Source organism: Lemur catta, chromosome 4 (genome assembly GCF_020740605.2).
Source record: "Lemur catta isolate mLemCat1 chromosome 4, mLemCat1.pri, whole genome shotgun sequence".
Lineage (NCBI taxonomy): Eukaryota > Metazoa > Chordata > Mammalia > Primates > Lemuridae > Lemur > Lemur catta.
The window spans coordinates 24,499,889-24,516,581 of NC_059131.1; the positions used below are offsets into that span (position 1 = coordinate 24,499,889).

Genomic DNA, 16,693 nt, shown 5'->3' on the forward strand with positions numbered 1-16,693 from the left:
TAGTTTTGAGCCTGAATTCATAGAGGCCCATTTGACACTGGGATGGGCTTGAAACCTAGGGCCAGAGTCCACATGGGCTAGCCTGATGCTGAGGCTGGCCTGAAGCCTGGGCCGGCAGGAGTTGGGCTGGAGGTTGGGGTGCTGGGGCAGACCTGGCTCTGGAGTGAGCCTGGGGCTGTGGGACTGGCCTGGGGCTGGAGCAGGCATGAAGCCTGAGGCTGTAAGACTGCTTGCTGCCTAGGGCCATAGAGGCCAGCCTGGCATTAGGGTGGGCCTGGAGCCTAAATCTACAGGTTTTGGCCTGGAGCCTGGGGTCATGAGGGGTTGCCCTGGCATTGGCTTTCACTGAGGCGAGCCTGGTGCTGTGGTCCATAGCAAAGTTGGGTGTTCAGTCCACTCTCCTTCCCCCAAATAGACGGTATCTTCTCTGCACTGTGTGCTCAGGCTTGGGGGAGGGGTGATGCAGGTAATGTGAAACGGTTCTTCATATCTTCTTCAATGCATCTTTTCTTATTTCTGTGCTACCCCAAGTTCTGTAATCTCTCACCTAGATTCCTTTGGTCCTGTGAAGGTATTTCCGTGCATGGATAGTTGTTCAAATCGGTGTTTCTATGAAGAGATGTGTGCTGGAAGGTCTTATTCCACCATCTTGCTGATGTCTGCTTTGGAGGTGGCTCTCCAGCATAGCTGAAAAGTTGGTGCTGGCTGTTGGCTGGGGGCTTCGGGTCCTCTCCTTGTGGGCTTCTCCTTGGGAATGATTGAATGCCCTTATGACATAGCATCTGACTGACTTCTTTCAGAGTGAGGGAGCCAGGAAACCAAGGTGAAAGTTGCAATGCTTTTTATGGCATTGCCTTGGAAGTTACACATCATCACTTTTCATGTATCCTATTGGTCACACAGGGCCAGCCCTGATTCAGGGTGGGCAAGAACTGCACAAGGGTATGTGAGGATCATTGGTGGCCCTCTGCAACTTACCACACATGTATATCAAAATAATGTTAAGAAAGGTGTAATTACAGTTGATCTTATTTTTCTTTTTTGTACCTTTCTATACCTTAAAAAAAATTTTGTGGTGAACATATATGATTTTTGAAATCACACACATACAAATCAACAAGAGTTATTTTTGGGGACCTTAAACACAGAAATTTATTTTTCACCGTTCTGGAAGCTGAAGTCAAGATCAAAGTATTAGCAGGTTTGGTTTCTCTTTAGGTGGTTTCTGTGGATTGTGATGGCTGCTTTCTCCCTGTCTTCTTCTTCTTTTTGTAACAAAAGTTAATTTTTAAAAACCATACATATTCCAGAGAGTAGTGAGTTAATCCCTGTTACTTTGATATAAATTTGATGCATCTATGCTTTTCTCTGTTCGATATAATCCTATAGGGCCAGGCGCGGTGGCTCACACCTGTAATCCTAGTACTCTGAGAGGCTCAGGCCGGAGGATGGCTTGAGGTCAGGAGTTCGAGACCAGTCTGAGCAAGAGCGAGACCCCATCTCTATTAAAAATAGAAAAAATTAGCCAGGCATGGTGGCAGGCACCTGTAGTCCCAGCTACTCTAGGAGCTGAAACAGGAGGATCGCTTGAGCCTGGGAATTTGAGGATTTGAGGTTGCAGTGAGCTATGAAGTCACCAGGACATGCTAGCCCAGGCAACAGAGTGAGACTCTGTTTCAAAAAAAAAAAAAAAAAAAAAAAGATATAATCCTATACCAAAGGAAAGGGGAATTTGAATGGGAAGAGGGAAGAGATGACCAAGGTAGAGTCTAGGGTAGACATGGCAGTATATGGGCACCAAGGGCCAGAGACATCAAAATGGGTTAAGAATATTATAAAGAGCAATGAGCGTACTATAAAGAGCTTGAGCTTCCAGCTAAAGACAGGTTTAACACACACCTTACCTACCTTCGCTTTCTTCTGAAATCTCATTAAAATGAGATCAAAGTATTTTTGCACAAGTGGAAGACCACCCCTCACTCCTCATAGAAGAAGACTGGAGGTTTATTCTCTCAATAGGGTAAAATAGGGAGTGTTCAGACTGGGAGACCCTGGTTTCTCGATAAGGGTCAGCTGAAGGTAAACATATTACACTTAAAACTGGGATATCCACTGAAAATTGAGACCCGGTCCTCTTCCCCCTCTCAGCTCCCAGAATGCCATAGGCAAGGCAGAAAATGTAACTCCTAATAGGTTCTAGGTTTTATATTTTGTAACTTGGCTGCAGAAAAAGGATGTTCTGGTTCTATGTCTGAAAAATAAGGGGAAGGGACTTGGTAGGTTAGGGAATTGTCCACCTGAATCAAGTGCTTACTCCTGGAACACTCGAATGTGGCCAAAGCAAGAGGGACCATTATTGGCCCAGTTTGGGTCACATGACATCTCAGGGCCAAGGTAGGAGGGGCAGGTGGGGTTGTGGTTGACGGTGGCAATGGAGGAGAGTGGGAATGTCAGGCAGACGGTGTTATAGATGTCAGCTATAACTTTTCAGCCTCTTCTGTAGGACATGATGCCATGTAGGCAGAGGTACATGAAGGCTTAAAATTGTTTTATGAACATAAGAAAGGAGTAAACTTAACATCTCTATGATACATTATGATTTTTCAAAGTACTTTTTTCTATATTATTTTATTCTCAAAAAAAAAATCTGAGACAAATATTGCCATGCTTATCTTTTTGATTGATTATTAAAGTGGACTCAGAATGTAGTGGACTCCGTCACTATCCCTCAAGTAGATTAGGGCAGGGCTGGGATGAGAAGTCATATCGTTTGATTCTTGGTCCTGTGAAATTTCTGTTTTAGCATCCGAGTGATCAGGACAGGCTCACAAATTCCTAGATAATCGGGCTGGGAAGAACATTTGCTTACAGGCAACGACAGCATCAATGCTCATAGTTTCCTAGTGTCTCACCATAATTCCCCGAACATCAGCCCCAACACGTGTAAAACCAATAGAGACCGGGGAAGTGCTGCCAAATGCAGACAGCCCAGAGGAGCCATGTGGCCTCCTTTTGGAATAAGACTAAAGAATTAACTTTGGGAAAGAATTTTCTATCTGTTGCCCTGATAAGATTGATTAGAACCATCTATCCAGTTTTGCAGGTTCTCTGAAAGTGCGGATGAGTTGTATCATCTGGCCTGGTTTAGTTCAGATTTCTCAGAGATGTTCCAGCTCCATGGTGCTCCTCACCTTCAGACCTCCTGAGAAGGGCAGCTGGGGGGTCCTAGACACAGCCCCACCCTGCCCTAGGGGTCTCATTTTAGGTAGCAAGTGCTGTGCCACTTTTCTTATACCAGCTGGGTATCAGTTAGATAATTTCACATCTATTTAAATTTCCCTTTTGCTGAGATTATAACATGGAAACATTATTTCTCTTTGCCAGTTCTCTTTGTCTCCTTTCCACTTCTCCGCCCCTCTACTCTCCCCACCAAGTCAGTTTCCTTTGTTATTTTTGGTATAAAGAACTTTCCTTCAGTTAATGTTAATGCTTCAGAAAAGCAGTTAAAAGAGGTTGAGTTGGGGAGAGGTATTTGATCCTTTTGTCCATGTGTACACAGCCCTACACCTGTGGAGCTGAACTGATTAAAAATGGATCCATCTTTTTATTTGTTATTTAATGATAGTCTTTACATTTTCATTGGGTTTTGACAGTCTGCACTGTGGTTATTGAGGTATTAATGTTATTTTTATTTTGTATTTACCATTCTTTCTCTTTATTTTCTCTCCTGTCTTCTTTTGGATTTTCCAAGTTTTCTTTATTCCCAATTTTTCCCCTCTATCGGTTTGAAAATTATATAATCTATTTCTTTTGATTTAGTGGTTATCCTTAAAAGTTTAAAATACATACTTGAATTAATAAAGTCTAATATTAATATCTTCAATCTTCTTCTGAATAACATGAAGACATTAGGAACATTTAATTCTGATCTCAGTCTTCTATTTTAATTCCTATTGAAAACTTTAGTACCACTTTTTAAAAACAGCTTTGTTGAGGTATAATGATGTGATAAACTGCACATAGTTAAAGTATACAGTTTGATGTCTTGACATATGTATACATCTGTGGAACAATCACCACAATTTAAAAAAATCCATTTTTCTAAAAAGAAAATATTGATCCAGTTCACACGTGAACAGAACTGGTTGTATGTTACCAAGATCTGCTAGTTTTCTATAAACTTGTTTTCCCTAAAGAGTTGTGTAGCTTCTGCACAGAAGTAACTGTTAATTACCATTCACCAGAGTCCACTAGGCATTGTGCTAAGTGCTTTATTTCTCATTGCTTTCTTTATTGTCCTTAATTTTTAATTATAGAAGCAATACAGGTTTGTTATAAATGAATGTACTCAATACTAAAATGAATCATACGAAAAAGAAAAGAGTTGGAACCCTCTTTTATTCTTCGGAATGGATATATGTTTATTGTTTGTTGTCACTGCAAATATTTTCTATGCATTTCAAAACATACGTTGTTGTAATACAAATGGAGCTAAATGTGTAGTGTTTTTTCAACTTACTTTTTTCACTTACTACATCAAGGCCATCTTTCCATTTAATCTTTTTCATTGAATGTATACAACATTGTCATTATTTTGATCACTCTCCCCTTATTTTTTGGTTTGTTCTTTTTCTTTTTCTTGGTATTACAAATGTCACATTAAGCTTGTCTTACGGATATCTTTCTGCACCTTTTAAATATTTTTATAGGATAAAATCCTGAAATGGAATGCATTCTTTCCAACCCATATAGCCACCCCTTGAGTTGGATGTTATCATTTCCCTTTTACAGGCGAGGAATTTTATACTTAAAAACTTAACTGACTCAGCTCCTAAGTGACTGAGTGCGGAATGAGGGTCCTGGTTTCCTGTTCTGCAATGTGTAGCATTCCCACCCTTCACCACACTGCCTTTCCTGACAGTTCAGAGAATGGTTCAAAAAGAAAAAATTTATTTATGGTGAAATCGTCAGGAGGATTACTGGGAATTTTCAGCCCATAGTAGCCTGTGGCATTAGAATGCAGGGCGCATATTTCAGGCAATTTATTTTTTCACCTGGACCTTCCACTAAGGACACTGATGTGAGAGCTGTGGGCTATTTATAGCAGGTTACTTCTGAGCGCCCCGGGAGGCTGTGAAGTAGCTGTCTATCACGGGCAGCTAGGAATTGCTTGCCCACATTTTTGTTGTGAAGGAAAGGACACAGACCAACTGGGCCAGTAAGTTGGGTCCAGAATTGGACTTATGTTTATTTTACTTAATAAATGTGTTCTTGAATAGTACGAGTTGAATTTTTGTTGGTCAAATGCCATTTTTAATAAACCAGAGGTGTACACATTTCTTGTAATCCTTTAATGAGTGGCTTTCTAAAAACAAAGAATGCTTTGCTAATGTGAACAAATTTTCCTTAATTTATATTGAATATAATTTGTTAATTTTTTCCTTAAAGCAGGAAACCTTGTGCTCTGTTATTTGTGTCTTAGAATGTGTTGGCTGGTGTAGCCATATCACTTAACAGTAACATGGACTATATATGCTGTTAAAAAATATAGACAAATATATTTCAACCTCTCACTGCAAAGTCCCAAACCAAACTATATGGTGAAGTCATGGAATTCAGAAGAGGTGGTTTGAGATTTAAATCCCATGCCAGAAGGAGTGTAGCTGCAGACGCTGGGTATTCCTCTTCCCTATGTTTAGATTCCGGGCCCTATTCCTGCCTCAGATGACACGCAGAGTAGCTGGCTCTTCAGTCCCCAAGGCCAGCAAATAAGATAGAAACAAGTGAGAAAGTGACTGACTCTTTCACCAGCATCATTGCATGCTGGGAAAGCAAAAGGAAATGTTTTTAGTCTTGTCTTAACATTTTTGTTCATAATAGCAAATCAGTCCACATTTGCTCATAAAAAAATTATTTTTAACCAATCAGCAATTGATTCCATGACTACAATGGTTTTTAGAGTTCATGAAAATTTTGGTGTGTGCAGATAAGGACTAGTTGGGGGCAAATACACTCCAACTTTTAACTTTGACAAATTTTAATTAATTGGGTTTCAGATGCTTTGCTTTTTAAAAATATTATAATTCTGCATGAAAAACAAGCAAACATCTTGAACATAAATGATTTAATCAATATGCCTGGTGGGCTATAATTCCAAAATGAATTTTTAGTGGCTCTCTTATTAAAATCTTGATCCTCAAAGTGGACATTTCTCAGACACTTTAAGCCCATGACCCTTGCATTGCTTTTAGTTCAGTTTTAGGAAACTAACTGGGAATGCATAGTGTCAAAGATAAGCAAAGTCAGACACTAGTGGTAAGGATAGATTTTAATCAGTAATAACGTACTTGCAAAGGGAAAAATGTCCAGCATGAACTTAACTGAACTTTGATTAGTAAAGACGTAACTAGGCATTTTAAAGGGCAAATGAGGGAGAAGGGAGGGCACAAGTAGGCCCTCAGTAGAATCAGGAAAGTGAAAAATTACAAAGGGTTGTTTAGTGGAAATGTGATTAGGCTGTTTCTGCTGGCAGTTACTGAAGTTCGGATTCTGTCCTCCCACAGACTAGGAGAAAGAGGAAATTTTTTAGCCTTGAGTTTTCTCAGGCAGACACTTTAAGTGGGGCTAGGGTTATCATAGGGATGAGACCTTGAACTGTTAGAAACTGTGTTAGGGTTTGTTCAAGTCTTTATAGGCCAAGGTTGAGGCCTAGTTGACAAGAGAGCTTGGAGGAAACTGGCTAGAGCTTAGCTTGGTCAAGGAAAGAATCTCTGTCAACATTAAAGGAATAACTTTGCAATTCCAATAATCCCAGTTTTGGAAATTTACACTATGCAAATAAAACCACCAGCAACTAAAGATATATGTACAAGGATGCGTAGCATAACACTGTTTATAGAGGCAAAAACCAGGAACATTTTGAACATTAATACAATGAATAAACTATGAAGTGACTATACTGTGGAGTAGAATTCAGCTATTAAAAGGAATAAATTCAATCTATATTATTGACTTTGGAGCCAATATACATGACCATGAAACATTATTAAGGGAAAAAAATCAATTTAATGGGGTTTTTAAAAATGGAAAAATAGAACCTCATACATATATGCATGTATGAGGTATGTTTTTCTATCCCATGTTACATTTTGATATGGGATAGAGAAAGATGTGTGTTATCGTAGTGAGATAGGAATGGATAGGAAAGAGGAGTTCTTAAATTTTTCTTTATGTATGTGTCTGTATTGTTCAACTAGCTACAACGGGCATGTATTGCCTTTTAAATTTAAGTATCTTATAAATTAAAAAATACACACAGGAGTCCAGCTTTTCTTATTTTGTAAAGAGGAAACAAGACTATTATTCAATGTGATAATGTCATTATTCTGGTCATTAGAATGTAAATGTTAAAAGAATTTACAGGAATTCAAATGCCTACAAAAGCTTTACTGCTAATGTTGATATTTTTCAGCTGTTGTAGCCCATGCTTCTCTACATTGATTTCTCACTACCATGTGTTTATTTCCACCAGCCAGGAAGATTTATTGAGCTTCTTACCTCCTATGGTCTATATTAAGGAAGCAACACCCACCTGTCTGTTCAGATCCCTCCACTTGCCTCTCAATTTAAGTTTTACCCCGACATTAATTAATCTACTGTTTTTCACCTGTGATAGTGACTATCCTAAAGATGAGCCCTGAGAACACTCCTTATTTACTTAAAACATTAGGGAAAACTGGAAATTTCCCTCCCACATTTTTTTAATGTGCTTCTAAAAGTGCTTTTTCTTAGTTTACCCCCTATGATCTACAAATAAGAAAATGCTGTTGCAATAATATTAGATCCTTATTCTCCAGCAGGTTACTCCTCTGCTGCGGTTGCCTTTGTGTTTTCCCAGGAAGTCATAAGAATATCTCATCCAAAGGTTTTCTATACACAAAGGAACAAGTAATACTGAGACTGCAGCCCACAGGTTGAGCAAATACAGTGTAAATCATGGCTCTATTTAATGAAGTGTATGATAAAGACAGTAATACTTTAGTAAAGGATATGGAAAATGGAAATGAGGTCGAAAGCCCGAGCCTCACAGAGTTATAACCTCGAGGCTATGATGGCTGAATCAAAACTTGGGCAGGGAGTTTGGCACTAAGGCTGGAAAATAGGACTTGTAATTAGGTAGCTGGGTTTGGATAATCTGGTAATTAAAGTGTAGAGCAAAAGTGATAAATGGGAACGTTGACATTATTTAGAATTATGCACAATGTTTAGCAGATGGATTTGGTATCAAATTAGCATGGCTATTTTATAACTATGATCATGATGTAAAAATTGATTGATACATTCATTCATTCATTCATTCAGGAAGTGTACACTGAGCATCATCTTCCAGCCAAGGCCAGTGGGCTGTGGTGTGGACCCAGGACAGCTTAGTGGACTCAAAAGGAGGCCTGTGTCTATTGAGAGTCAGGCTATAATGTGAAGATGGGGAGAAGAGGCAGAGGAAGCCTACAGTTTGCATTTGAGAACAAGAGGATTTGGAGTTTCTAACTAGACTTTCCCAGTGATTCTTATGAAAATCAAACTGTGCCCTCATCTCATGCATTTAGCTATCACAAGTTATGAGAAAAAAAAATTTATATGTTTACCTTGCCCATTCATTCCTGAATCAGCTTTGTATTTTCTGCTTTGAAATAGCAACCATGCTGGTGCTTGAATAGAAAGGAAATCATAAATCAGAAAATTACCCTTATATTATTCTCTGCACACTAAATGATTCTCAGAAAAATGCACAGAGATAGCCTCAGATTTTTTTTTTTTTTTTTTACTACAAGCAACTCTTTTCGTGAACCAAAAGAATCCCAGAAACAGCAGTGGCATTTCAGATCTAGACTCAGATTAACTTTACCACTAGTCCACGATTTAGAGGAGTGAGATCCTCAAAAATGAATGAAAGTTGCTGTCAAATAAGGGTTTCAAAATAAAACTATTAGGGGAAAAAGATATTATGTAAGTAATTATGGTAAGCCAGGTGTTTTGTGGCATGAATGCTAAATTTTCCTTCCCAGATTTCACTTGACCCAGCTTCAGCTAGAAATCTAGCCTAGTTTAAGAAGCTGATTAGATGGAGGGAAAATTTTAAGAGGAAAACACTGCCATGAAGGTAAATTTAAATAGGGAAAAGCCAGGAGAGGGAACAAAAGGTAAATTTAAATAAATTAAATTAAGTAAATGCAGTAATAATAAGGCTAAAATGTTTTTGAAAAGGGAATGAACCTAATGAACCTTGATCCTGAACTTCTAGCCTCCAGAACTATGAGAAAATAAATGTCTGTTGTTTAGATCAAAAAAACCCAAAAAAACCAGTGAATGAAATTTTACAAAAAGAAAGAGAAGAGATAAAAGAGGAAGAAGAAAGAGAATGAAAGGGGAAGTCTATTTTTAAACTGGACCCAACTTTCTGGAAACTTTGGAGTTTCTCCAAGGATGCTGAAGAAAGGGGCCCACAGAGGCTGGGATGCAGAGGTGCCTTCTGCAGAAGCCTCCTCTCTTCTGGTAGAGGCTGTCCTCCTTCTTTGTTCTTCTTTCTATTTTATACAGGCACAACTCATTTCATTGTGCTTCACTCTATTGCACTTCACAGATACTGCAGTTTTTACAAATTGAAGGTGTGTGGCAACCCTGTGTTGAGCAAGACTATCAGTGCCATTTTTCCAACAGCATTTGCTCACTTTGTGTCTCTGTGTCACATTTTAGTAATTCTTGCAATATTTCAAACTTTTTCATTATTAGTATACATTTTATGATGATCTGTGATCAGTGATCTTTGATGTTACTATTGTAATTATTCTGGAACACCATGAACCTCACCCATGCAAAACAGCAAACTTAATTGATAAACACTGTGTGTGTTCTGACTGCTTCATGGACTGGCCGTTCCCCAATCTCTCCCCTTCTCCTCTGGCCTCCCTATTCCCTGAGACACAGCAATATTGAAATTAGGCCAATTAATAACCCTACAATGGCTTCTAAGTGTTCGAGTGCAGGGAAGAGTTGCATGTCTCTCACTTTAAATCAAAAGCTAGAAATAATGAAGCTTAGTGAGGAAGGCATGTTGAAAGCCAAGATAGGCTGAAAGCTGGGCCTCTTGCACTGAGCAGTTAGTCAAGTTGTGAATGCAAAGGAAACATTCCTAAAGGAAACTAAAATAGCACTACTAAAGTAACACTACTAAAGTAGCACTACTCCAGCACTGCTAAAGTAGCACTACTCCAATGAACACACTAATGATAAGAAAGTGAAACAGCCTTATTGCTGATATGGAGAAGTTGCAGTGGTCTGGATGGAAGATCAAACAGCCACAACATTCCCTTAAGTCAAAGCCTAATCCAGAGCAAGGCCCCAACTTTCTTTAATTCTGTGAAGGCTAAGCAAGGTGAGGAAGCTGCAGAAGAAAAGTTGTAAGGTAGCAGAGGTTGGTTCATGACATTGAAGGAAAGAAGCTGTCTGCATAAAAGTGCAAGATGAAGCAGCACGCACTGGCGTAGAAGCTGCAGCAAGTTATCATTTATTATGAAGGTGGCTACACTAAACAACAGATTTTCCATGTAGGTGAAACAGCCTTCTCCTGGAAGGAGATGTCATCTAGGACTTTCGTAGCCAGAGAGAAGAAGTCAATGCCTGGCTTCAAAGCTTCAAAGGACAGGCCGACTCTCCTGTTAGGGGCAAATGCAGCTGGTGACTTGAAGTTGAAGCCAATGTTCATTTACCACTCGGAAAATCCTAGGGCCCTTAAGAATTATGCTAAATCTACTCTGCCTGTGCTCTGTGAGTGGAGCAACAAAGCCTGGATGTCAGCACATCTGTTTATAGCATGGTTTACTGACTATTTTAAGCCCACTGTTGAGACCCACTGCTCAGAAAAAAAGATTCCTTTCAAAATCATACTGCTCATTGGCAATGTACCTAGTCACCCAGGAGCTCTGATGGAGATGTACAAGGAGATTCATGTTGTTTTCATGCCTGCTAACACAACATCCATTCTGAAGCCCATGGATTAAGGAGTAATTTTGACTTTCGAGTCTTATTACTAATATTTAAGAAATACATTTTGTAGGGCTACAGTTGCTATAGAAAGTGATTCCCCTGATGGATCCAGGAAAAATCAGTTGAAAACTTTCTGGAAAGGATTCATACCATCCTAGATGCCATTAAGAACATTCATGATTCATGGAAGGAGGTCAAATATCAACATTACCAGGAGTTTGGAAAAGTTGATTCCAGCCCTCATGAATGACTTTGAGGGGTCCAAGATTTTAGTGGAGGAAGTAGCTGCAGATGTGGTGGAAACACACATAATGCTTGCTATTGCACATTTAATAGACTACACATAGTGTAAACATGACTTTTATATGCACTGGGAAACCAAAAATTTTGAGTGACTTAGGTTTAATAAGAAGAGGATAAGCAAATCTATGAAAACGTCTGTGGCTACTAACTCACTGGGAGAGAGGGTAAATGCTCAAAGTTTGGAGTCAGATCTGGGCTTACTTCTGTCTCCCTCTGCTGTTTACTAGTTCTGAGCAGGCTAGTTAACCTCACTAAAGGTCATCTGGCAGTAATAATAGCAGCTTTTAGAGCATCACTGTGAAAATTAAATGAGCATTTTGTACAGCTGGTAGCTTGTTACATATTACTGGTAATATACTGACATAACATATATTAGTAGATACTGATTGCTATTATATATAATAATTACTATTATATAGATATATAAAAAAATAGCTTTACTGTACATTCCCCTTTCTCCCAGAGAGATTATGAACTTTGACAGCAGAGATTTTTCTCTTGTACTTTGGTGAATCCCTAATGGAATACACACTGAATACAGACATCACCTATCTTTTTCATTTATTGACGTTGCTTTGTTTCATTCAAGGGTTTTAGAGGTTAACAACTCGACTCTCTGAGTCTTTCGAAATTTTTTCTTTCTTTTTGTTTGTTATGAGCATGTAGCTAGCACAGCTTTTATGAGTGACTGTGACTGAGTACTTATTTTGGCTCACACATAGTTCAAAGGGAGGAAAAAGGGAAGTACAAGAGGATTAGAGAAAATTTCCCGTGATACTTAGACAAATGTTGGAAGAATAAAGAGAAACAGAGAAGGTATCAAAAAAGCGCATGCGTCTGAGAAAGAGATTGCACACAAAAAAATGGGATTGTACTGAATAAACTTTTGTAACTTGTGTCTTTGACTTCATCTACACTGAATATTTTTCCATGTTAATAATATACTTCAATACTAATATAATGAGTGCAAAGATGGAGATATTATGAATGTGTTCTAATTTATTCAACTACTTTTGGCACATAGATTGTTTCTAATATTTCCCTAGTATAAATGATGCTGTGGGAAACATCCTTATACATATGCAATTCTTTTCTTGGAATATGTTTCTAGAACAGGAACTGCTGAGTTAAAGGATATTCACATTTTAAAAAGCTTTTGCCATATATTACATTATCTTCCTCATATGTTCTATGATTTATATTCTTATCAGCAGTGTAACAAGTACAATTTTCCAAACCTCCTGACAACACTGGGAATTTTAATTTTTTCATCTTTGTCAAGTTTATAGATAATTAATGGTATCTTATCATTGTTTAATTTATACTCTTTTTTTAGGGAAGCTGAATATTTTTTTCATATGTATATTGATCATTTATATTTCTTTCCCTGTGAACTATTTGTTAATATCCTCTGCCCAGTTGTTAATTGTAAATGCTACTTATATGTTAAGGCTATTAACTCTTTACCATATGTTTCATCTTTTAATCTCATTTTGTCATCTGTGATTTAATTTCGGTTATGGTGGGGTTATATTTAACATACATAAATTTTACATTTTATGACTTAAATATTTTAACTTTTTTCTTTATGGTTTCCGCTTTTGTAATCATGATTAAAATATTATCATGATAAAAGTATTTAATCATGATTAAAATAATTTTAAGCTTATAGAAACAATCACATGATTTTCTTCAAGTTTGTGTGTGGTTTTATTTTCGCATTTGCATCTTTAGTCTATTGGGCATTTACTTTGTATGTGGCATGAAATAGTGATGGCATCTTCATTTTTCGTTATAGTTAACCAACTCATTATTGAAAAGTCCATCCTTTTCTTGGTGGGTTTAAGTACCATATTTAACAAATAAGAAACATCTAAATATAATACTCATATGTATATTTCTGGGCTTTCTGTTCTGTTCCATTGTTCTGCCTCTTTTGGCACCACTACCAAACTTTAAATTATTTAATTTTTAGCCTATTTAATACCTAGTATCCCCCTCATGGTTCTTTTCTAAAATTTCCTTTACCATTCTCAGTTTTTTATTCTTCTAAATAAACTTTAGGATAAACTTTAGGATTTTTTTTTATCTGTTTGGAAAATCTCTTTGAGATTTTAACCAGAATTTGATAACATTTATAAACTAATTTGGAGAGAATTGACATCTTTACCATGTCGAATCTTCCAGTACAGGAAAACTGTATTACCCTTTATTTATCAAAATATTTTTTATTTTTCCAGTAAAGTTCTGTATGTTTTTTACATGGGTTATTCACTTTGTTTTGTTATTCCTAGAAGTTTTGTTGTTGCTGCTATTGTGAATGAGAATTATTTTTATTATGTTGTCTAGGTTTTTGGTGGTTATATGGAAAATCCCATTAATTTTGTGCATTTATTTTGTAACTGTTTACCTCATTGAACTTTCCAATTATTTAAAAGTAGTTTTAGTTGGTTCTGTTGAGTAAATGATTATAACATCTGCAGGTTGAAAAGTTTTTTCTCCTGCTTTCCCATAATTCTTGTGTAGCTTCTTTATCTTGCCCGACGGCAGTGGCTCAGATGTCTAGAACAGTGCTAAATGGTGGTAGTGATCGTGAGCATCCTTTTCTTGTCTCTGAATTTTATATTAATACTTCTAGTATTTTACCATTAAGTATGATGCCTGTGTTTTGTTTGAGATAGATTATCATGATAAGAATGTCTTTTAACTTCATCTTATTAATTAAAAATTAACACTGAATTTTATCAAGATCAGCTATTGTGGTAATTCAAAAGCTTTTCTCCATGTTTATGTCTTAATTATGTTAATGCATTTCTTAATAGTGAGATATTTTTATGTCTTTAGGGTAAACTGTTTACACCTGAGGTCAGTCTGTGGTTTTTCTTTATTATGCATTACCAGTTTTTTTTATTTTTAAAGTCAGAGGTATTATGTTAGGTTTCAGTTACTTTTGTTCACTTGAACACTTTACATAGCCTAGGAATTATCTGTGGTTGGAAGCTCAAAGAAAGCTTGATTGTGTAAGTAATCTGAACTAAAAATTTTTTGGAAACAATTTCTTAATAACTTTTACATTTTTCTATGATTACTGATCTGTTATTTTTCAACTTCTTCTTGGGTCAGTTTGCTTCTAATTATTATTTTGGCTATGGCCCACAATATCTGATATGTGGTATTCTCATTTCTGAAACCTTCTGAGTGTTTGGTAATTTTGTCTTTTGATTTCTTTTCTAATCAACGATTTTTTTTTTTTAAGAAGAGCTATAAAGTTTTTACAAGAGCTTGGCTTTTTTTGACTTACACTTTTGTAATGAATTTATAGTTTCATTACAGTGTGATCATAGAATGTGGCCAAAGTGATTTCTTTTGGAGAGAAATTACTTAAGATTTTTTGGTGGCCTAATAAAAAATCAAGTTTTGCAAACTTTTCTTCTATCTTTTCTTAACAGAATTGACAGAGATCCTTCTCTTTAATCATTCATTTATGCATTGAGCGTGGCTTCAGCCATGTGTCTCGTACATGCCAGGCATTGTATTAGGCATTGCAACATACAAAATCATCATCATAAGCTTTCCTTGAAGTTGACAAAGTTTAGAAGGGACGTAGCTACATGAAGACCTAATAATTATAATAGAGAAAGAAATGCAACAGCCGTGGAATGGTCAAAAGGAGGCAGCACAGAGTGAGAGGAATACAAGTTTGCCTAACATGACCGCAAGAGGCTTTCAGTCCTAAAGTGTAAAAGATAAATTGAGGGCAGAGACAGGCTTTTTGGAGGCAAGACAAATAATTAGGAAATTGCTATAGTCATTTAGTAATAAGTTAGAACATATAAAAGATGTTAGAGAACAAAAAGAGGAGATTTTCACATTTAAGGGGCAGGTAGAAGAAGAGAGGTCCACACAGGAGGCTGAAGGAGGTAGGAGTGGAGTTTTACAGAAACCACGAGAGGACATCTCAAGGCGTGCCTGGTCAGTTGGGTCAAATGTAGCCGAAAGGTCACATAAGATTAAAGCGTCTATTGCCCTTGGTCTTTGGTGACTCAGGGAAAGCAGTTTTAGTGAAGTGAGGGAAAGAAGCCATAGTGTAGGCGGGTTGAGGGTAAATGGGATGAGAGATGGTGGAGACAAGCATTCTCCAAGAGCTTAGTTGTGGAGGGAATGAGTGAGTTAGGGCAGTCATTAAAGGAGCAAAAGATCAACAAGATCGTTGTTAAGATATAAAGACAACGTAAGCATGTTTAGACAATGAGGAGGGTGAGCTGAGAGGGAGAGAAGGCGTGGTTGTCGTTAAGAGGGTCCTAAACGGGTGGGAGACCCAGCGTGAGACACAAAGCCCAGGTGGGCAATGGCCTCTGACGGGGCGGGGAGGGGGACACCTCTTTTTGGGTTGAAGGAAATGACTGGTACCTCTAGGCAGTGTGGGCAGAAAGGTGGGATCTCCCCATTTCTTTGCAAGCCTGTGTCATTGTAGAACCTTCAGCCACACTCCTGGACCCTGACTGGTAGGGCCCAGGGTCTTGGCCTCTGTGTTTACAGTTTGCATCATAGGGATGACTCAGGATCCAGCCCTTCCTCCCCTGCCAATAGAAATAGAAAAGAATCTCTACACTTACCTTGCCTGAGGCTGTTGTCTCTGTTGGTCACTGAAGAGTTTCCAGAAGTCTTTCTTTAACTCGTAGTATGCAATGGATCAATGGATCCTCAGAATAACTAACCCAGTCAATTGTAAATAAGGTGATTGATAGATGCCATCAGGTCACAAAACTTTCTGTTATTGTAAATACAAGGTATAAATAAATCAAAATAATTTTTCAGATCCTCAATAGGCCTTCCTTTCTGTTTCTGATGAGATTATCACATGAACACATGAGCAGAAATGCCTAAGAAGGTGCCCTGTATTTTAGTGCATTGCATTTTGATATCTGTTTATTTCTACTGCTAACTTTAAACTCTTAGAAAGAGATATGTTTTGACACCTGCAAAATTTTTCCATTTGCACTTTGGGCTCTCACAAGTTGATAACAAGGCGAGACTGAGGATTTTTTTTTTTTTTTTGTCTTTTTCTGTTATTCTGGAAAACACTCTGTTCTCTTATAGAGGGAAACTTCTGGTTTGATTAACACTATAAATAATACTAGACAAAGCCCAGAAATGAAAGATTACTCACACAGGCTCCTATATTGAGTAAGATCTCACATATTAAAAATCAAGGTTGGCAGTTTAACGGGCCTCTTATGGTTAAGAAATCCCCTGGGGGACTTTTAACCATCTTTTTGCATGTTCACTTTGTCAAAAGGCTGACTCCCTGTCATATCTCTACCTAAAGGGTGAGCTCAGGCACTGA

At 37.7% G+C, this 16,693-nt stretch overlaps 1 protein-coding gene across 1 annotated transcript in view; it reads left to right on the forward strand.

Moving 5' to 3' along the window:
• The window catches only part of RASGRP3 (RAS guanyl releasing protein 3), a 107,075-nt gene that overhangs the window by 13,994 nt on the left and 76,388 nt on the right, over nucleotides 1-16,693 (forward strand). The gene's annotated exons all lie outside the window — the stretch shown is intronic.